The sequence below is a fragment of the Heterocephalus glaber genome, unplaced genomic scaffold (genome assembly GCF_053883595.1).
Source record: "Heterocephalus glaber isolate CG9 unplaced genomic scaffold, H.glaber_assembly_v1.0 deba00001538, whole genome shotgun sequence".
Lineage (NCBI taxonomy): Eukaryota > Metazoa > Chordata > Mammalia > Rodentia > Bathyergidae > Heterocephalus > Heterocephalus glaber.
Window position 1 is genome coordinate 22,962,478 of NW_028258333.1, and position 21,802 is coordinate 22,984,279.

Consider the following 21,802-nt stretch of genomic DNA (forward strand, 5'->3'; position numbering starts at 1 on the left):
TCCTTTGAAAAAAATAAAAACAAAGACAAACAACAACAACAACAACAAAAACCCTGTATCTTGTTTCTCTGGGGCATCTGGCTGCCTGAGAACATTATCACATGGATTGATTGTAGATATTCAAAATGATAGCCCAGGTTCTCCTTTGAATTTGTAGATTTTTTTTTCCAGCAAAATTAGCTATTGACATGTTTGGAGCAATAGATGGTAAACACATGAAAATCTGAAAGAAGCCTCACTCAGCATTATGTAAATCACTTGATTGTGAGGTGAGGGGAAAAAATCAAACATTTTCCCTATTAGGAATAAAGGAGCAATTTAATCATTAGGGATGAGCAGTTAAGTAACAACAGAAACAACCAAACATGCTAGATTTGGCCAACATCTAATCATTATACAATGTCACTTTTACTTTAAACTAATTTATACAATTAGTACCCCCAAAATGAGATATGGCTCCTTAATAGTAATTATATTCTAATTGGTGCTGACTTGGAGGTGAGCATCAGTGCTTAAACACATAAGCCAAATCTTTTATGTGTTTCCACGCTCTCACCCAGCGGCTGGAAAAGAAAGGTAAATTGTAGTTCAAACTGGCCTTGAACACACAGCAATCCTCCTGCCTCAGCCTCCAAAGTGCTGGGATAACAGGAATGCACCACCTTGCCCAAAACCCAGCTATATCTTTTTTTGAAACATTTCAGTCCCTTACTAATTTAGCAGGTTGACAACAATCTGTACTAATAAAACATTGTTTTCTTTAGTTTATTGGTATTAAAGCTTTAGTTTATTACTTATAGGTAGTATTGATCTTAAAATATAGCCAAAAAAATACTTATTTGGAATTTTTTACCAAATTAATATAAAAATCCTTAGGTTGGCAAATATACACACCAATACCAGGTTATAAAAAAAAGTTCTAACTTAATTTTACATTAATTGGCTACCAAAAAGGCATTCATATACAGTTTTAATATCGGCCTTGGAATTAGCCAAGATCTCCAACTATAAAGAGGTAATGAGTTAATAAAAATTAAGAAAATTCTGTAGCATCTAAATATGTTTTCCCAAGAAAAAAAGATTCATAAGTTGCAGCCAAATTGAAATACAGCAGAAGAGTATAATTTGTCACAAGACTTTAGATATATCCCATTTCAATATCTTTGGCTCCTTTTTTTAATTGTTGACTAATGAGTGTAGTCTAATTGATTGTAAAGAAGCTCAAAGAGAACATGTCCTGGTTCACCCAGAAATGTAATGGCTTTCTTTGTTTAGTTTCCCAGACTTGAGTATATTTCTGGAAGAGGTATTTCACTGCAGTGTCATTGACCTGGAACTCAAAGCAAAGTGCACTATCCTGATCTCATTTTTTGTTCTAAATCACAGTCATTGTCAAGCCAAGGAATAGCTGCATAATACTCAGAGAAAACATTTACGTAGTACTGTTCCAACTACTTTCTAGGTATTTTGCATGTATTAGCTCACTAAATCCTCAAACAAGTCTAGGAAGTAATTGGGTAGGTATGATTTCTATGATCTTTCTCATTTTATAGATGCAACTGGTCATGGAGAGATCAAACAACTCCACACAAAGTCACAAGGCTAGTTAGTTAATACTAGAATAGAAAGTCAAAATAGTCTAGTGCGGACTGCTGATAAGTTGACATCTTGTGAGAAATGCCAGGAAGAGAAACACTTCCATGTGTGGGTGGAGGGCAATTAGCAAGCAGAGCTGGATGCATTCATATATCATTGCCATTTTATTATTTGATTTACCCAACTAAACTCAGCAAAAAAAGACTTATCTTTCTCAATCATTTGACAAATCTCCATTAACTTTTTAATCCTATATATAATACCTATTGAAAATGTATTTCAAGCATGAGAAGAATTCAATCTCTAAAAGAGAAATACTTCTACTAAAGAATAGAGGAAGGGAAAATAATAAAATCTGACCATGGAAGGAAAATTCTTGGAAAAGGAAGTTCCTAAATACAAAGAAACAATATCTCTAATAAATAGGAAGAAAACTCCAGGAGTCGAGGTTCATTTTCTCTAGGAGCTCTAGGATCACTTCCTAGCCCATTAAGGCCTTTCCTCCAATTTGTGAGAATTGCAATAAGTCAGCTGAGATGGAGTAGATAAATTGGCAGGATGCCCTCATGGTTGGCCTTACCAGTGGAAACTGAGGAGTTAGAAGTAACAAGAAGAAGACACTAACAAAGAAACATAAAAGAGCTCACTGACAATCCGGGAGACCATCAAGTCTATGCCAAAGACTTGGAATAACAAATAGCTAATTTAGTAACAAACAGATTTAGGAAAGAAAGAAGAACCCTTCAGTTATCTGTTGGTGTGTCATTCATGGAAGACCCAGGGGAAACAAAGGCTCCACTGTCTAGTCCCTAGGTTCCATGTCTATATCAGCCTTAAACAAAATAAAGGGGAAAGAATATGTCTGGACACCTCTTTTATTCACTGCAGTGTAACAATAAAAAACAGGAAAGATACTAGCAAGGAAGAAGGAAATAGTTACTTTCTCAAAATATGATATAAGAAGAACTATAGCTATTACTTTTCAGATTCTTAGACTTCAAATTTTTGGGAAAAAAAGCACTGAGAAAACCTGGGTAATTGGGGTAATTTTTTGTTCAATCTGTTCTGTCTTTTTAATATCTTTTTTATTTCCGGTACTGGGAACCAAACTCAGGACCTTGCGCTTGCCAGGCAGGCGCAGGCACCACTGAGCTACATCCCTGGCCCCAGTGTTCTGTCTTTTTTAAATAAAATAAATCTATACTTAATGTGTGGAAATGGAAGCTAGAGAAATATCATGGAGGAGTAGAAACATCTGAGTTAATATATTCAGAATAAAACAGAGAATTGTAAATATTTCAATATCAAATCCTCTATAGCCATAGAACCACTTACATAGTTTGAGTTTACATTTTAGGAAATAACATCTGCGGTGTCATTTTTCAGCAAAGTTGAAGTCTCAATGTTCTGTGCTATGACAAAAGCACACGTAATTGGAGCAGGTTAGCATCCTGATAGAGAGCAGTGCCAAGTTGCCTGTCCCTTTAAGAGGTTTTGTTAGGGAAGCACCAGGAAAATGTGTCTTCTCGGGCTGAGGCAGACATCTGTCTGACAAAAAAACACACTGAGAAGAGTGTTATTCTTCCTCCAGAAAGCACTTTCTTGTCTCAAACTGTGTGTGTTGTGTTAGAGTGACCTCAGACATCTTGGTGAAGGAAAGGAAAAAGCATTTGTCTTGTTCAAGTCGCAGAATACCAACTGTTCTCCATGAATTGTCCAATTTAAAAAAAAAAAAAGCTCAGGCAAAGGACTATGAAGAAATGAATCATAAAACCAACTGCAGGGATAGGATTCTAACTAGAATTGCATAGAATCAAATGGTGCTTTACCTGATGGAGTGTGTGGATACAGTAACTAGCATCTTTCTCTGCTGTTGGTTTTGCAATCCACACACACTCAAAAAGTTTGCATCTAAGTTTTCCTTTCTGTCAGTTTGAGAGAAAGAAAACAAACTAATTGATTTTTTATGAAATGCTAATACTCCTTTGGAGTCAATTTAAATTGTTCTAAAATTCATCTCAGTTCAATTCTATAAAAATATCTGAATAAACTGGTCACCACGGATGCCTCTTGGGATAGGAACCTGGTGTCTATGGGAAAGGGAGCAATGAATATTAATTTGCTCTGAATAGGTTTTGGAATACTTTGAATGTTTTGTTACTTTTTAGCTCAGTTATATATCATCTATTGCTTATTCTCTACTAAAGAGATAAGTTAAATTACTTCTTTGTTTTTTGAGACAGGGTCTTGCTCTGTACTTCAGGCTGGTCTTGAACTCCCTCTGGAGCCCAGGGTGGCCTCCAACTCATGGCCATCCTCCTCCTGCCTCGGCCTCCAGAGTGTTGGGATTACAGGTGTACACCACCATCCCCAGCTCAAACTATTTACTTTTTAAAAATCCAGTGCTGCTTACCAATTTAACAAATATTAAATCCTGTGTGTCTGGCCCTGTGCTAGGCAATTAGTTTAGTGGGAGAGATGGATAAAGAGTAAAATGAGATGATATATGAGAGTCAGTGGTGGCAACAGAGAAGTTTGTAATGAATTCTACACTTTTAAATTTTTAAATTAGTTGAGCATGGTGGTGCACGCCTGTAATCCAGCACTTAGGAGGCTGAAGCAGGAGGATGGCCTGGAATTCAAGGCCAGCCTAAACTACACAGCAAGACCTTGCCTCAAAAAAAGAAAAGAAAAGGAAAGGAAAGAAAAGAAAAGGGAGGGAGAAGTCATATTATGTGTACTGTTTTATATAACATATGGCATCTTTATCTGATAATACTTTAGAGATTATAAGATATTTTCTTTTAAATACCTGCATTGGGATCCCTACATGTGCTATATTTTAAAAAGTATGGTCTTTGGTGAAGTATAGATCTGGATTCATATGCTAAGTCTATTAATAGTTTATATGATTCTAGAGAAGACATTTAATCTTTTTTGAGCCTCAGTGCCCTCATTTGTCATTACAGCTATGATAAGATAATAAATATTGCTAGCAATAGTACAACATTTACACTATGTTCTGACTGTTGTTGTGTTTTAATTTTATTTAAACCCTCTAACTACCCTGGGAAGAAGCCATTCTTATTTCTCTCCTTTTACAAATGAGGAAACTGAAGCTCAGACCCTTACCCCAGTGCCAATACATATTGAGTGAGAATCAAATCCACCACTCCCACTCCAACTTCCTGCTCTTCCTCACCACACCACTCTGAGTGCCAGTCCCTGCTCCCAGGGAGGCTCACCCTCACTGTAGTACAGCAGTGCTCTAACAGTCTGCACCAAACCTCCACAGGAGGGATGGGAAGGAGATTTTAGTTGGGAGATTATTAGTCAATCACTCATGACACTTGGTGATTGAATGAGAGAGGGCATATTACAGGGTGGTGGCCTGATTTCTGGATTGTGTGACCAAGTAGTTGATGGTGCCCCCTTGAAGGAAGAACTCTGGGATGGCTGAGGTACACACAGGCAGTGATCTCTGTTAGGGACCTGATGAGTTTGACAGGTAAGATGCCACTGTAGTGGACGTACAGTAAAGGAAATATCCCCACAATCTCTAGACTGAATGAGGACAGTACTGTCTTTGCATGTTAAGTGAGTAACAATTAGTAAATCAGGTATTCTACTACAGTAGCTCCTCTGCCTTTTAGGCCTGAAAGCCTTCATCTTGCAAAAATGCCATGGTGTATTCTGTATCTTGGACATTATCTATGAGTGGAGCTAGTTCAGCCAAGAAAGTTAACTGATGTGGTTTGCTATCAGCTACTGGGCTTACCCAGCAGATTGTGGGACTGCACTGGTTATCTGCTTAAGTTACTGGAGCAGGCAAAGTCTGGCACCCATGCTGACATTAACTCTGTCTCCTGAGGCCCCAGACAGAAGGCCATCTCCACACAGGTTGAACAACAGGAATCCAAAGAATGGTGGACCAGTTTCTGGGTTCAGACTAATGGTTTCCTCAACAATTCTGGAAAATAAAAAAGGAGAGAGGAGCTTCAGGGAGCTGGAGAATGGGTGGTCCTGAGGCAAGCCCTCCCCTGGCAGTACCAGAGCTGGGTATGCTCCAGCTCATCAGAGGCTCCTGGGGCAAAGGCCTGGGGAGGAGAAAGTTGTGAATTTGCTGGAGAGATAAAACACAGAGACAGGAAGTAAGCACTACAGTCTATCTTTCTGCATCTTCTCCCAGGAAGCAAAAATACAGAAAAAAAGTCAGGGTGGGTGTTATGGCTTGTACCTAGATGTGCCCTCCAAAGCCTCATGTGGTCATAGGTGGGGCTTTTCAGAGTTGGCTGGATCTAGAGTGTGTGACACTGGAATTGATTCATGGTGCAATGCTAGGATCAAGGGCCCTAGGATTAAGGGTGTGAGTGCTACCTGCCCTAAGTATCCTGAATGAGATACAAGGGACAGAAAGAGCTGTGGTCATCCCTTGTTGCCTTACTACCTTCTGCCCACCATGAACTGTTTCTCCTCTGCAATGCCTGTCTGCCATGCCACTCTGTCTTGGAGCCAGCCAATTGTGGATTAAAACCTCTACAAACTGTGAGCTAAATAAACCTTTCCTCCTTGAACTTTGAGTGTTGGGTATTTTGTCTCAGCAATAATAAAAGTAACTCAGACAGAATTTGGTACCAGCTAAATGGGGTCATTGCTGTGACTGTACCTGCAGCTGGCTTGTGGGAAGGGGAAGAGTTAGGAAAGGTTTGGAGATGCCAGCTGAAAATGTAGAGCTGGAATACCTGAGGCTGTACTTGATGGGAGACTCTGGTCAGAGCTCAGAAGATCAGAATGCTGATAGAAATTCTGCCAGTAAAGACCAGCCTCAGGAGTTTTCTGCTGGGAAGGACTTCATTGGCTGTTGGACTCCAGATGATTTGTGTTATTCCTTGGCAGAAAGTTTGTCTACATTTTTGCTCATGTTTAGAGACTTTTCCTAAGACTGAGATTAAGGGCAGCAGACTCACTAATCTGGCAGAAGAAATTTCAAGGCAGTCTAATGTTGGAGCAGTGGCATGGCTACTGTTAGGGGCTTTTAGCCAGATTTATGTTAAGAATCAAGAGCAAAGAGACCAGCAGAATGATCTAAAACATTTTGAGTTTGGCCAGAAAAGAAGCACCAGTAAAGTTGCAGCCTGCAAAGATGGAACTGAGGAGAAATTGGTCACTGAAATGACTAGCAAGAAAAGCCAAGTATTTCAGAAAAGGACAATAGAAGAGATGGCCTGAGGACATCACAAGAACCATCCTCAACTGGACTCCACCCTCTGCAGCCTCAGAGTTGCAAAGGTGAAAAAGTCTTTGAGAAGAGGCCCTCAGAGCACCATGTTCCAGAATGGTGTCAGCCTAGGGAAGTTTTTCCTCATAGGTACTCAGTCCCTAAGGCCAAGAGAGAAAGAACCTTGGCTACTGCTCCAGCTGGCAGCAGACCTTGACATCATCTACATGGTGCTGGTTTTAGGTGCATGAAGAATGCAGAGTTATGGGGTCAGAATGGCTTCCGCCCAGATTTCAAAAGAATGTCTGCAAGGCCAGGCACTGTGCCCCTGAGAAGGCAGTGTGTGAAGCTGCGAGTGTGAAGCTAAAGGGGCAGTGGATTTCCCAAAAGTTTGGAGAAGCCAGGAACATGGATCATCTGAGGAAAACTGCAAAGAGGGAGCAGAGCTTGCCCCAGAGAGAAGCCATGGGAGCTACAACCACTGGCACTGCCATAGGGGCAGAGCCACCCAAACCTATAGGAGTTCACAACTTGCCACAGATTGCTGAAAATGCTGAAAGTAGACCTGTGGGATTTAATGTTTTCCCTGCTGGATTTCAGTCTTTCTTTGTTCCCATTCTTTGCTATTCCTCCATTTATAACTTTTGGAGTGGAAATGTTTATCTCATGCCATTGAATGTTGGAAGTGTTTAACTTTCCTTTCATTTGTACAGGGGCTTGCAGCTAAGAGTGACTTAAATCTCAGAGGAGATTTTTGGACTTGGTCTTTTCAGCAATGGTGAAATTGTTAGGTCTTTGGCAATTCTTAAAGATGGACTAAATGCTTTTTGTATAAAGGCATATGCATGAGCCTTTGTGGGGCTAGGGGTGGAATGTTATGGCTTGTGTTTAGATGTCCCCTCAAAAGCTTCATGTGGTTATAGGTGGAGCTTTTTCAGAGGTGGCTGGATCTAGAGTGTGTGACACTGGAATTGATTCACGGTGCAATCCTAGGATCAAGGACCCTTGGAATAAGGGCATGAGTGCTACCGATCCTAAGTATCCTGGATAAGATATAAGGGATAGAAAGAGCTGTGGTCAGCCCTTGTTGCTTTGCTACCTTCTGCCTCCTTGAACTGTTTCTCCTTTGCAATGCCTATCTGTCATGCCACCGTGCCTTGAAGCCAGCAGATTATAGACTGAAACATCTAAAAACTGTGAGCTAAATGAACCTTTCCTCCTTGAACTTTGGGTGTTGGGTATTTTATCTCAGCAATGAGAAAAGTAACCAAGACAGTGGGATGGCAAGTACCTGATAGATGCGTATGGTACACGTAGAACCTGGCCACTTCCCCATCCTCTCCAAAAGCATTACAGGGAGCTGCTTCCCATTGTGTGGTGTATCTAGTAAGGTACAGTGGGAATCCTGGCTCTGGGTTCTAGAGGCAGATAACCTAGGTTTATGTCTGAGATCTGGAGCTGAGCCTCTGTTTATTCATGTGTAAAATAGAATAATTATAAAAACTCTTCGCCAAGAAATCTTAGATATATCCCAGCTCTGCCATGGACAAGCTATGTAACTTTAACTGCTGTCCTTAAGTGCTTGACAGGTAAAATGTCCATAAAAAGTTCAAAACCCTTGCCTTTCATTTATATCTTTGCCGTGGCAATGATCTATAATGTGCACTAATTTGGAGATGCTGATTTGCCAGACAACTAACTACAAAAGCCAGGGATTGGAGAGAATGAGGGCCAGAAGATATTTACCAGATTTAGGTTTAGGAGAAGTGGCTCGTATTTTCTTGGCTACAGAAGAGAGCCAAGAGAGTTGTAGGTAGAGACTTTAATAGTTGTCAAGGGCCTTGAGAGGCAGAAATGAAAACCTCAGAGTGAGTGATGCTGACATTATCTGACCCTTACCTCACTGGCCTCTTGAGCAGAATCAGAAAGTAATCCCCAGGCAACTGCTATCACAACACAGACTACCCAGTGGAGGGAGAACCTGGCAGGAGAAGCCTCTCTCAGGAAAACAAGGAGGTGCTGAGAAAATATTTTTTATAAATGTTGTAATGAACTTGGATTCCTCTTTTGTTCCTGCCACTTGGGGCCCATTGTACAACTCACCCCCTTCCTGGTTCCTCCATTTCTCCAGTGTTTTGTGTCTCCTGCTCATTAGCATCAGGGGTTGGTGACAGGAGGGGTGCTGGAACCTTGAGAGAAGCGTAGCTGGTTTCCAAGAGAGTTGGTCAGGGTTATTTTGAAGCAGGAGGTAGAAGTCTTGATGTTCTAAGATTATCTCTGGATTTTATTTTGCTCTATTTCTCTTCCTGTTAATTCAGATATTGAGAAAACTCAAGAGGTTGAGAAAAATTTGAAACTGAGCAGGCAATTTCAAATTTCTCTTTCAAGTAGGTAATCAAATAAGCAAGTATGTTTAGAACAATTACTCGCAATAATAATACCTTCCATTTTTGTGGTGTTTCGGTTTCTGAAGCACTTTCCCACTTCGCTCAGTAGCAATGTTCAGCCCCATCCAGCCCACTCACTTTCTAGGTCCTATCTGCAATTTCTGGAATGCAGCTGAGATGCACTAAGAGCCTCAAGGTCTTGGTTACAGGCCCAACTCTGCCATCAGCTAACACATTTTGTGATTTAAAACAAACTTCTAGGCCACTTATTTCCTTGTCACTAAAATAAGGGTAGACTAATATCTGCTCCCAGTTCCAAAATTATATTAAGTCTTGTTCGCCTTCTGCTAAAGGATCAGAACACATGGAGTTAGATATACCCTATTTTCTTTGCAATGCAGAACTGTACCATTGCAAGACCCTTTCTCTGATACTGATGATCTCCCAACTCATTTGAGCTGGTCTCTCCACACTAACAGGCAACCTCCTTCTCTCCTCTTGCCTTCTCAATAATGGCTCTAACATCCCCACTCTGGGTCAGATGATTGATCGGTGTTTCCTACCCAGTGTGTGGGGACATTGGGAGGAGCACACCGCTACAGAAGGCGCATCTATCTGCTCATCTTTCATGAATCAGAAAAAGAACAGTGCAAGTGTTTGCTTTTGGGCTCACATAAACCACTATGTGGAGGAGGCAACCGGGGGTTTAAGTACTATCTTTTCCAAGGTACACATTCCAGGCATTAGAGTACTCTGTATTTGTGGGACACTGGGGTGCTATCATCTGTCAGGTGTTTGGCCTGGCAGCTGAGTGGGCTGCATCATTGCTGTGAGATGAGGAAACACACAGAGCACGTCAGGGCACCAAGTTCAGCCATCACACAAACCAAGCATAAGAATTATGGGTTTTGAGTTAAGCTTCAGGGCTATCAGGATTTCCCAGAGCTAATTCCCTAGTCAAGCATATTCATACCAAGAGTATTCATTATACCTTATTAAGAGATGTGCATAGTAATCAAAGAGATGATAGCTCAGGTGGGAAAGTGTATGTCACCTAGTGCAGCATAAAGATACCTTCACTTCCTATTTGTAAGTCATTCCAGACTAGCAAACCAACAGCAAAAGTGAGAAAACTGTATACACTGAAAATTTAATTGCTAATTTCACGATCTTGAAAAAGAAAAAGTGGAAATATCATAAAGAATTGTTTGGAGAGAGTGAGGGAAAGCAAGAAAAAGGAAGAGAAAGGTGCTCAAGAAGTTTTGAAACCAAATGGAGAAGGATAAAAGCCCCAGAAAGGTTTAGATAAGACCAACTAGGGTGAATTAAGACAGGGAGCTGGGCCAGGCACTCCTTTTTTTCCTCTGTGTACCATACAAAGACTCGAAGGTAAATAGGAGCAGGGAGTTGAAAGGCCCAATCAAGTTTTGAATTTCAGGACAGAATTCCTGTCTCCAGAGAGGATAACTCCATTCTCTTTGTCCCCAGAGAGACTTCTCCAATTTTCCAACCGTGAGTTCAGGGCACCAACTGATTCCCAGAGAGAAGACAGTGGGCTGTCAGTGAGAGAGCTGTGTAAGATGAGCTCATTTATCCTAATGACAGTAGGGGTGGACAATATCTGGCCTTCTCACCCTGAAAAGATGCTCTCATTTTAGACACTTTACATCACGGGAAATTCCATCTTTAAAGCAAGTAAAACAAAACCCTAGGAATGCGTGTGCTTGACAGTAAGTTTGCTGGTTTCTTCAGCTTCTCTATGAATGTGAAGGTAAAGGCATCAAGAGGAAAATTATGAGTCTATTAAGAGACTGCTTGTGAATAAAGTAATCTCCATTTTTCTTTATTAATCTTTGTTTTCTTGGATTTGTATACATATGTGTGATATTGGACATTGAACCCAAGGCCTTCCCACGGAGGTACATTCCCAGTCCTTTAAAAGATTTTTAATTTTGAGACAGGGTCTGTTTAAACTGCTCAGTTGCCTAGGCTGGCCTTTAATGTCTGATCTTCTTGGCTCAGCCTCCCAGAACCCTGGGATTACAGACAAGCACCGCCATACCCTGTTTGGATTTGCTTTTTAAGGCAGGTGAAGTAGTAATGTAAACAAAGCTGACATTCAGTAAAATTTCCAGGGTATTGCAAGTTTTGGCATTACAGTGCTTTATACTAGATGATGGATAATGAAAGAGCATGTCACCTTTGCTGTCCGGTTTAGAATGTGAGTTTTTAGTTTGTGCTATAGTGCTTGTAACTCCATAGGAAAATTGACTGAAGCAGCACATAAGCCTGTAACAGCTGAGTTCAATGTTCTTTCATATTCACTTCCTTGTCTCCAGAAAATAAAAGTTATTGGTCAGAAAGTGATCCACTTACTAAATCAAGCACAACTAGGGACTTTCCTCTCAAAGTCATCATTCAAGCGAATTAAAACAGTATTGAGAAGAAAACAACTCAGACTGAAAGCAACTTCTTAGAAGAGCATGGGAATCCTGCAGAAATGATATAGACAACTGGGAGTGGTGGTGCATGCCTGTAATCCCCAGCACCCAGGAGGCTGAGGCAGGAAGATTGCCATAAGTTCAAGGACAGCCTGGGGTACATAGGGAGACCCTGCCTCAAAAAAACAGAAAGAAACAAAGTGATATAGAAAAAAATTCAGTAAGAAGAAAAAAATCAAGAATCTTTTCTTTGCTTATTTGTTATTTTACTTATGCAGTACATAAACTTACATAGCTTAAAATAAAAATACAAAAGGATATAAAAAGAAAGAATCCTGGATTTAGCTATACAAATTGTGCTGCTATAAACCACTATAAGAGCACACGCCCAGGTCCTCTGATCCTCGGCAGCATCCGAGCCTGCAGCCAGCATGAGGGAGATCATGCACATCCAGGCCAGCCAGTGCGGCACCCAGATCGGGCCCAAGTTCTGGGAGGTCATCAGCAATGAGCATGGCATAGACCCCAGCGGCAACCACGTGGGGGACTCAGACCTGCAACTGGAGGACATCAGTGTCTACTACAATGAGGCCTCCTCTCACAAGTATGCCTTGGGCCATCCTGGTGGACCTGGAGCCTGGGGCCATGGACAGCGTTCGGTCCGGTGCCTTTGGGCACCTCTTCCAGCCCAACAACTTCATCTTTGGTCAGAGTGGAGCTGGCAACAACTGGGCCAAAGGTCATTACACAGAGGGCGCGGAGCTGGTGGACTCAGTCCCAGATGTTGTGCAGAAGGAGTGTGAGAACTACGACTGCCTGCAGGGCCTCCAGCTGACCCACTCATTGGGCGGTGGCACGGGCTCGGGCATGGGCACCCTGCTCATCAGCAAGGTGCATGAGGAGTATCCTGACCGAATCGTGAACACCTTCAGCTTGGTGCCCTCGCCCAAGGTGTCAGACACCGTGGTGGAGTCCTACAACACCACACTGTCCATCCACCAGCTGGTGGAGAACACCAACGAGACCTATTGCACTGACAACGAGGCGCTGTATGACATCTGCTTCCACACCCTCAGGCTGGCCACGCCCACCTACAGGGACCTCAACTACCTGGTGTTGGCCACCATGAGTGGAGTCACCACCTCCCTCCACTTCCCAGGCCAGCTCAATGCCAACCTGCGTAAGCTAGCTGTGAACATGCTGCCCTTCCCACACCTGCACTTCTTCATGCCTGGCTTTGCCCCACCTACTGCCTGGGGCAGCCAGCAGTACCGCGCCCTAACGGTGCCTGAGCTCACGCAGCAAATGTTTGATGCCAAGAACATATTGGCTGCCTGTGACCCACGCCACAGCTACTACCTGACAGTGGCCATGGTCTTCCGGGGCCACATGTCCACAAAGAAGGTGGATGAGCAGATGCTGGCCATCGAGAGCAAGAACAGCAGCTATGTTGTGAAGTGGATTCCCAACAACATCAAGGTGGCCATGTGTGACATCCCACCTCGTGGGCTCAAGATGTCCTCCACCTTCATTGGCAATAGCACAGCCATCCAGGAGCTGTTCAAGTGCATCTCAGAGCAGTTCATGGCCATGTTCCAGCTCAAGGCCTTCCTGCACTGGTACACAGGTGAGGGCATGGATAAGATGGAGTTCACCAAGGCTGAGAGCAACATGAATGACCTGGTGTCCGAGTATCAGTAGTACCAGGATGCCACAGCTGAGGAGGAGGGCGAGATGTACAAAGATGACGAGGAGGAATCTGAGGCCCAGGGCCCCAAGTGAAGCCACTCACAGCTGGTGTGCGAGGCCATGCGGCAGCCAGGGCCAAGACAAGCAGCATCTGCCCCAGAGCCATCTAGCTACCAACACTGCTCCCAGCTGTGCTTCCCACCAGCTCATCCCAGCACCCTAGGGCTCCTGAGTTAATGTCCTCAGTATTTATGGCCACCCCACCCCACGAGTCCATGTGGCTCTGTCCTCCCCATGTAGGTCACTTCTGTTTCCTGTTGCTCTTGGTCTGTTTTATTGTGGCTCCAAGTCTGATGTTTTATGGTTTGTTTTTTACTGGTTGTGTTTATATTTGGGGGGGATACTTAATAAATCTATTGCTGTCAGATAAAGAAAAAAAACATTGGTATGCATGTATCACTGTAGTATGATGACTTAAGCTCTTTGGGGAATGTGCCTAGCAGAGGAATAGCTGGGTCATATGGAATTTCTAAATTCAATTCTTTGAGAATTCTCCATACTGATCTTTATAATCATTGTGCTAGTTTGCATTCCCATCAACAATACATGAGGCTTCCTTTTTTCAACACAGCCACGCCAGCATTTGTTATTGATTTCCTAATGATTGCCATTCTTTCTGGAATAAGATAGAATCTTACCATTGTTCTAATTTGCATTTCTGTAATGGCCAGAGATGTTGAACATTTTTTCGTGTATTTATTAACCATTTGTATTTCTTCCTCTATGAAGTGTCCATTTCTCTAGCCCATTCCTTGGCTGGGTCTGATAAACAAAATGTGGTATCTGTATATAATGAAATACTACTCTGTTATAAAGAATGACAAATTTGAGGCATTTGTAGGAAAATGGATGCACTGGAGAATATAATACTGAGTGAAATAAATCAGACACACAAGCTTCAATACCGTACGGAGTCTCTCATTTGAGTGAGGCAAAGTATGAACAAAAAAAATGATAAAAGATGGCTAGAAAGGGACAAGGGGACAAATCTTGTCCAATGGGGAAGTGGTTTAAGAGAACAGGGACAAAGAGTGAGGAAGAAAGGAAGGAGAAATGAGAGGAATAAAGATGTGCTATGTACTGGATCCTAATAACCCCAATCAATGTAAACGTTTTATGCGATAACATGAGCTAAGACAAATAATATCAACAAGTGTGTAAAAGGTGATGGGGGACCAGAGGAAGAGGGAGAAGGGGAGAAAAGGGGAAAGGGATTAGAAAACAAGCTGTAATATGTACATGTAACCACTCCCCAAGATGATTATAAACTGCATGAGTTGTGAACACGTACTAATAAAATTTAATTTAATTTAAAAAAAGAAAGTATCCCACCTACGCTTGTGCCCCAAAGATTTGGTTTACCTTAGTATCCTTTTCTTGTGTGCCTGTAGAGTACTTTTTGAGTGTAAAAATAAGAATATATTTATTCTTTTTTTTTTGCTCTTTGTACATAAATAATAGCATAGTATACAAAGCTTGCTTCATTTTATTTTTTTAATCTGTGCGATATATCTGCATTATTATCCTATATGAGTACATAAACAGTTTTCTTATTCTCTCTTGGTACTGCATTGTATGGGTGTACCATAATTTGTTTAAGCAAATCCCAAAGGATGGGCATTTAAATTGTTTCTAACCTTTAGATATTGCTATTAAAATATACTATGTAATAAATAATCTTGTACAAAAGTTATTTCACCCAGGTAAAGTGTGCATGTGAAATATAACCCTGGAAGTGCAGTTGCTGGGCTGAAGGTATATGCGCCTGTAATTTTGACAAATATTACTAACATGCTCCATAGAGATTATAGTGATTTGCTTCCCTAAATTGCAGAATTTAAAATACAGCTTTGCTGCTGCCCTTGCTAGAGGTGAGGATCCAAGAACTTTGCGATTTGTGCGGATTGACATGAAAAGTAAATTAAGGAAATTAAAGCAATCTGTGAAATGAAAAAAACAAAGCTCTTTCAGGATAGATTAAGCAGGTACAGATATTCCTGCTGCCTGCTTCCAATGCCTGGCTTTAATTCCGATGAGATACCCAGCTTCCCAAGCACCACCACGTATCTCAGCATCTACAATCTTCATAAGAAACTAAAAGAACAAGGCTTCAGGGTTTTGTTTTGTTTTTTCGTGAAACCTCTCCTTCCTCAATTTAGAAACCAAGACCCTGAGGAATCTGTCAGAGGTGCTCAGAAATAAAAAATAGCTGGAAACTAGACTCCAGAAGCAGAGCTCCTGCCTTCCTGGCCAGCCCCGGCTCTTTCAGGTGTGGTCCAGGCTGGGGCGTCCTCCCCATAAGTGATTCCACAGAATCTTCTTGCTGATAAATAACCTAAGGATCTGAGCATAAAAGTACCCCCTGCCACACAGAGCAGAAGATAAAATAAGGAAATAGGAGTAAGCTTTAGTGTTTGTACTTCACAGAGACACATAAGTGAGCAGAGCAGAGACTCTCAGAGGACCAAAAAGGGAGCACATGGAATAGAAGGAAATGGGCACCTTGCTGTGCACAGGTATATGACACAGGAGCAATAGATACTCAATGGATACACAGAACTTGGAAAAATTTAAATATATTTCAATTCTATTCACTCTTAACAGTATATATATATATATTTTTTTCTAGAATGTAAGACACCAGGTTCCGACTAAATAGTATTTGTTATGAAGACTCCTTACGGGAAAGACTGAACCCTTTCTTCAGCTTTTCATAGGAGAAAGTATTTAACAAAAATGCATCTTTTCTTCAACCAGCACAGTGAATTTTGATCACCTTAAACATCCCAGTGATGATATTCCCTAGATTCTAGAAATTTTAAAATACTCAAGAAAGAATGCTACATAACTGTAGACTGAGAGGGAACAATCTGAGTGTCACTAATGAAATCTACATATTATATAATGTCACCAAGATGCAAACCTGGCAAAGTTTGTTTCAGCTCTAACAAGCCTACCAGGGAGTTATCCTGATTTTTATTTTTGCAGAGTAGTCAGCAGGGAAGATCTGTTCTTTTGCACTCAGGATCTGTTGGCCATAGAGCTTTTCATTAGCTCTGAGACCATGAGTCAGTGAGTGCGCTTCAAATAAGTTCTCGCTGACCTCCATCAGCGTCTCAGCAACTGAGCTACTTTATCAAAGAGAAACAGGACTCCTGAGACTTTGTCCAAAGACCTGGCCCTACTGCCTCTCATTGGTAAGAAGGACAGGGTAAAGATGGCACTCAGACATTTGTGTATCAAGCAGAGAGGACATCTTTTAAGGAGGGTGTTTTGTATTGCTGGGATAGAATGTAATCAGAAACCTATCTGCAAACCTCCAGAAAAGCAGTATTTGAATTCAGAGCACTTCCTCTTGATTTTCCCCCCTATCTTTGGTACTGGAGATTGAACCCAGGGCCTTACCACTGAGCTATATCCCCAGCCCTTTTATTTTTTATTCTGAGACATGGTCTCACTGAGTTTCCCAAGGGAGCCTTGAATTTGCAATCCTCCTGCCTCAGTTTCCCAGAGCTGGAATCACAGGTGTGTGCCATCACACTCAGCTTCCTCTTGATTTGACCCTACCATTGGCTTGGCACAGAAAACTGAAAGAAAATGTCTTTTGTTTATTCACCCAGCGAATGAGTTGAAAAAGCTAGATGTTGGCTTCATCAAATAAAATCAACCTTTGTTTAGCTCTAAATTTAGTTATTCTGCCAGGTATGGTGGTGTATGCCTGTAATCCCAGCACTCGGGAGGCTGAGGCAGGAGGATTGCTACAAGTTCAAGGCTAGCCTGTGCTACCTAGTGAGTTCAAGGCCAGCCTGTGCTACATAATGAGTCTCTGTCTCAAAACAAAACAAAAAATAGATTTAGTTAACCTAAGTCAAAAATAGAATAAGGAAGTAAGCAAAATACCGTGTGCTAAGTTAGGCTTCTAAACTTAGCAGCATGATGACTGAGAGGTCATGAGTACAGTATGGGATGAGAAGTCTGAGCTCTGGGGCTGGAGAGCCCAGGTGTGAAGTCCATTTCAGCTGCTCACTGCGGCAGTGGATGGGCAGCTTGGCCTCCTCTCAGCCTTCCATGGCTCTACTGTACCAGCCATGTGGTCTTGGCAATGTACCTACCCTCTCGAGGGCACTGGCTCTTTGTCTGTGAGATAGGGATAATAATAGTCCTGGCCTCAGTGGTATTTCTGAAGCAAAGTGCTAGTAAGGTCTTGGCATCTGCCATGCGCCTGATGACGATTAGCTGTTGCTGTTAAGAAAGTGGATCTTGGGGCCGGGGACGTAGCTCAGCTGCACAGCACCTTCCTGGCAAGTGTGAGGCCCTGAGTTCAATTCCCAGTACCCCCCCAAAAAAATATATATATATATATAAATATATAAATATATGGATCTTGAAACCAGTCATAGTGATCTACACCTATAATCCCGGCACTCTGGAAGGCTGAGGCAGGAGAATCACAAGTTTGACCCCACCTTAGGCAACTTATCGACCTAGCAAGATGCTGTCTCAAAATACAAAATAGAAAGGGCTAGGGACACAGCTTGGTATAAAGGCCCTGGGTCTAATCATCAGGACCACAAAAAAGGTGGGGAGGGCCTTGAAATATGTTTTGATTTATTGTCATTTTCATCTCTATTGCTGATGGTTTCCAGTGATTAAAATGTGTTCAGTCAAGGAAAGGCAGGCTATTTTAGTTAGTAAGCTTTATATAAGCTTAGTTAAATCATTCCATTTTTTTTAAAGGCATTTGGTGTAGCTCCACAACAAATAAGACCTATAAAGTAGTCCCCATTGTGCTGGGTGCCTCTGAGACATCTCTAGGACATCCAAGATTATTACTCAAGAGCATGAACGTTGTGGAAGTTAAAGATGCTGAAGATCTAGGGCCCATGCTCTTTGGAAGACTACCCTTAGACCCAGCCTACAAGGATGTGTTAGTGTTTGAGAGGAGCTGAAAGAGTAGTAGAAAGAGCACTGGGTTTTGTTTAGATCAGCTGCTTAACTTTGTAAGCTTGAGCAAGTTAACTAACCAACTCATTCATCTTTAATTTAGACATGATAAAGTTGGCTTCATAAACTTCTGATGAGGGTTAAACACCACCATTAGCACATAGTAAAAGCTCAATAAATACTCCCCTTCTCCAACATAATCTCTTTCCCAAGAGCATAAATGACTCACTTGGAAAACCTAGAGGTAGTAAGCCCGGGAAAGCATAGTCAGAGACAAAATGATTCAAAATGTATCTGTAATCTGGTGTCGCTACACAACTTTACTCTTCAAATATTTGACCTAGCACCACGCCTTATAAATAACTGATGTTATAAATGGTTTCCATTCTAAGGTAGCCTGCCTGATGGGTAAACCTGACAGACCAGTAGGAATTTGCATTCTAGATCACCTATCTTAGATAAGATAAGATGGATCACCCCTCAAATCACATAAATATACCCAACTCCAGGCCATACTGTCCCTCTCTCTAGAATACCCACACTCCACTTTCTCTGAATGTGTGCTTTTAAATTATGCCTAATAAACCTCTTCATGCTTCTCAAAATAAAGTGATGTTTCCTCTCTGCTATCCCCATATTAAGAAGCACTTTTAGTGAATGTGGATCCTGTAGAGAAGCTGAAAAAGACCCTAGAGGAGCTGAGGCCAATTTCTTTCATGACTGTGAGGAGACACAAAAAAATATCACAATTCTCGGGAGGTAGCCTACCTGTCTAACCAGATCCTACCTGCCCTTGAAAATGTTGCTGTATGTGAATAAATGCATTTGTAATAACAGCCAATTCAGGTATGAATTTGTAAAACCAAAGCTGGTCTTAAATTGGCATTTGAGCAATATTAAAAATTGCTGATAGCTTGCTGTGTTCAAATTCCAGATGATCAAAATGAGTTTCTTGGGTTAATTGTGTACAGTTTTTGTTGTCATGAAATGACAAATGTTTGAATATATTTAAATAAAGATCAGAAAACACAGAACCAATTCCAGTAAAATTACATTTGATTGAAATTAAAGTAAAACATTTATTTGTTTGGATTATAAGATGAAGCACTTATCTCTGTGTGGCTTGGCTTCCATATGAACAAGCAGGAAAGAACCATGTATAACCAAAGGCTTTAATTAATTCTTATGTGTTGTGGATGCAGCTGTGCTGAATAATGTACATTGAAAATTAAGAATTAAGTCTCTTACCTCAAATTGAGTTCCAAGGAAATTAAAGGTTAAGTATTTTAAAATAAAGCAAGCAGAGAAAGAGAGAAAAATGAATTAAAGGTTTATAAGCTTGTGAGAGGCAGGGAAATTAAAGTTTATAACTCTTGAAGAAATTACCTTTAAAAAGTGTGCAGATATTGTTTTATGTTAACTATAGAACATTCCAGAAAGAAAGGCACTGAAGCACTAACAGTGATTGCCTTTCCTCTCTGCAGGAGAGGCAAGAAGCATGAAAGGTGGTTAAGAGTGGAATCTGAGTGGAAACTGCCTGGGTTTAAATCCCAGCTCTGCCACTTAAGCAAGTTTTCAGGTCACAGTGATTAGGTTTCTCCATCAGTAAACTGATGATAAAATAGTCTTTATCTCCTCGAGTTGTTGTGAGGGTTAAATTAGTAACAGAGAGAAAGCAATGACAATAATGCCTGGCATATAGTAAGAGCTCAGTAAGCATGAACTAACTTCCTTTTTGTTTAAGTGGCAGAATCAATACAGGCAGGCTTTGCCTCCTCTCTTGCATCTTCCAAATCAGCTTTTCTCTCTTGAGGATATTACTATTACATTGGAGAAAAAACAGCAAGTATTTCCTAAAGGTCCTGTGAAAGTAAGTCAGCTGGATTTTCTAGTCATATACATTCAAGGTTTTATGAAAACCTTTCTAGAAATCACGGTCTATAGCTGGAGAATGGATACTTCATGGTTGCTGAGACCTAAGAATTAAAATTGAAGTTGCAGTACTGATTGAAATGAACTTTGCGTCCCATTGCATAAGAGAAAAAGCCTATTTCATAAGAAGTTAGGAAAGCTCAGTTTCTATAAAGGACTGCTTGCATCCTTTGGAAAAACTTGTGATTTCCCAGCTTCCTTTCCTCCTCCCTACCCTTCACCCCCAACTTCTAGCTTCTGCTCAACTTAGTACTTGGCATTTTCTTTCCTCTATAACTTACACAGACTTTTTCTTTAATAAAATCACATGTTTTAGTAGCATTACAGATGTCTTAGTTACTTTTCTCCTGTTGCTGAGACAAAATCCCTGTCACTCAGAGTTAAAGAGAAAAGGTTTATTTAGCTCAGGCTGTAGAGGTTTTAGTCCATAATCGGCTGGCTCTAAAGCAGGGTGGCATGGCAGACAGGCATTGCAGAGGAGAAACAGCTCATGATGGGCAGAAGGTAGCAAACCAAGCAAGAGACCCTACCAGATTTTTTCTGCCCCTTTTATACTCTATCTAGGCTTCTGGGCTTAGGGTGGTGCCAAACAAATCAGTGGACTGATTTAGCAATCATACACTCTTAATCCCAGCATCACACACTCTAGATTCGGCCACTTCTGAAAAAGCCCCACCTATGACTGTATGAGGCTTGAAAGGTACATCTAGACCCAAACCATAACAACAAAATTTTTAAAACACTTACAATAGTGGAATTAGTAAATTTTCTTGGGCAAGGAAAGTAGAGAAAGAGAAGAAGGAGTCAATATATTCAACATCTTCACTAATTTCTAAATGGGTCAACAGTTTTCATGCATAATTTAGTTTACATATACAGTTATCATTCTTAAAATATGTTTTGAAGTTCCAGGAGCAAAGAGAAAACTTAAGAAGGAATTTCTTTCTCTTTCACCTATTTTGCCACAAATTTTTGTTTTGGAGTCTTGCCAGCAACTAACAAGTCTGTACAATGCAGTTCCCACGGCAATGCCAAGACCATGTAGACAGAGGAAGAAGATACAGTGTGCAGACAAGGAGATGGTGAAAACATTAATAATGTTAGCATAGGGTGAGGGATAACTGGAAAAAGTAAAATCACATTTCCCTTTACATCTGATGCTGTAAGGGAACCCTTTTCCTCCATATCACTTTGTTCATGGGTGCATGATTTCTTTCCTAATTATGCCCTAATCTCTGTACCTCTGTAATGAGCTTTGTCAAAATGGGTTCCACTGCATTCAAGTCAGACAAAGAAGTTTTTCACTTGCTTATTTTTCTGTCAGTTCTACTTGAAGCCTTAGATCCAGCCAAACCCTTCCAGATCATGACCACACAAACAGATGCACACCATGCTCTCAAAGCTACACAAATATTTGCTGATTGAATAAATTTGCTCTTGTCAGATGTGAGTAACCACCAACAAAATATTTGCTCATTTTTCTAGGACTGTTGCTGTAGTTTTTAAAAACTCGATTTTTCTTTCTTCAACCTCCC

General features: G+C 41.1%; 1 protein-coding gene and 1 pseudogene across 2 annotated transcripts in view; both read left to right on the forward strand.

Annotated features, from left to right (window-relative positions):
* The window catches only part of Slc1a3 (solute carrier family 1 member 3), a 75,185-nt gene that overhangs the window by 2,382 nt on the left and 51,001 nt on the right, over nt 1–21,802 (forward strand). The gene's annotated exons all lie outside the window — the stretch shown is intronic.
* Nucleotides 2–21,798, forward strand: LOC147824511 (tubulin beta-3 chain pseudogene; annotated as a pseudogene). Its single transcript, XR_015442238.1, has one exon. The product of XR_015442238.1 is annotated as a tubulin beta-3 chain pseudogene (transcript).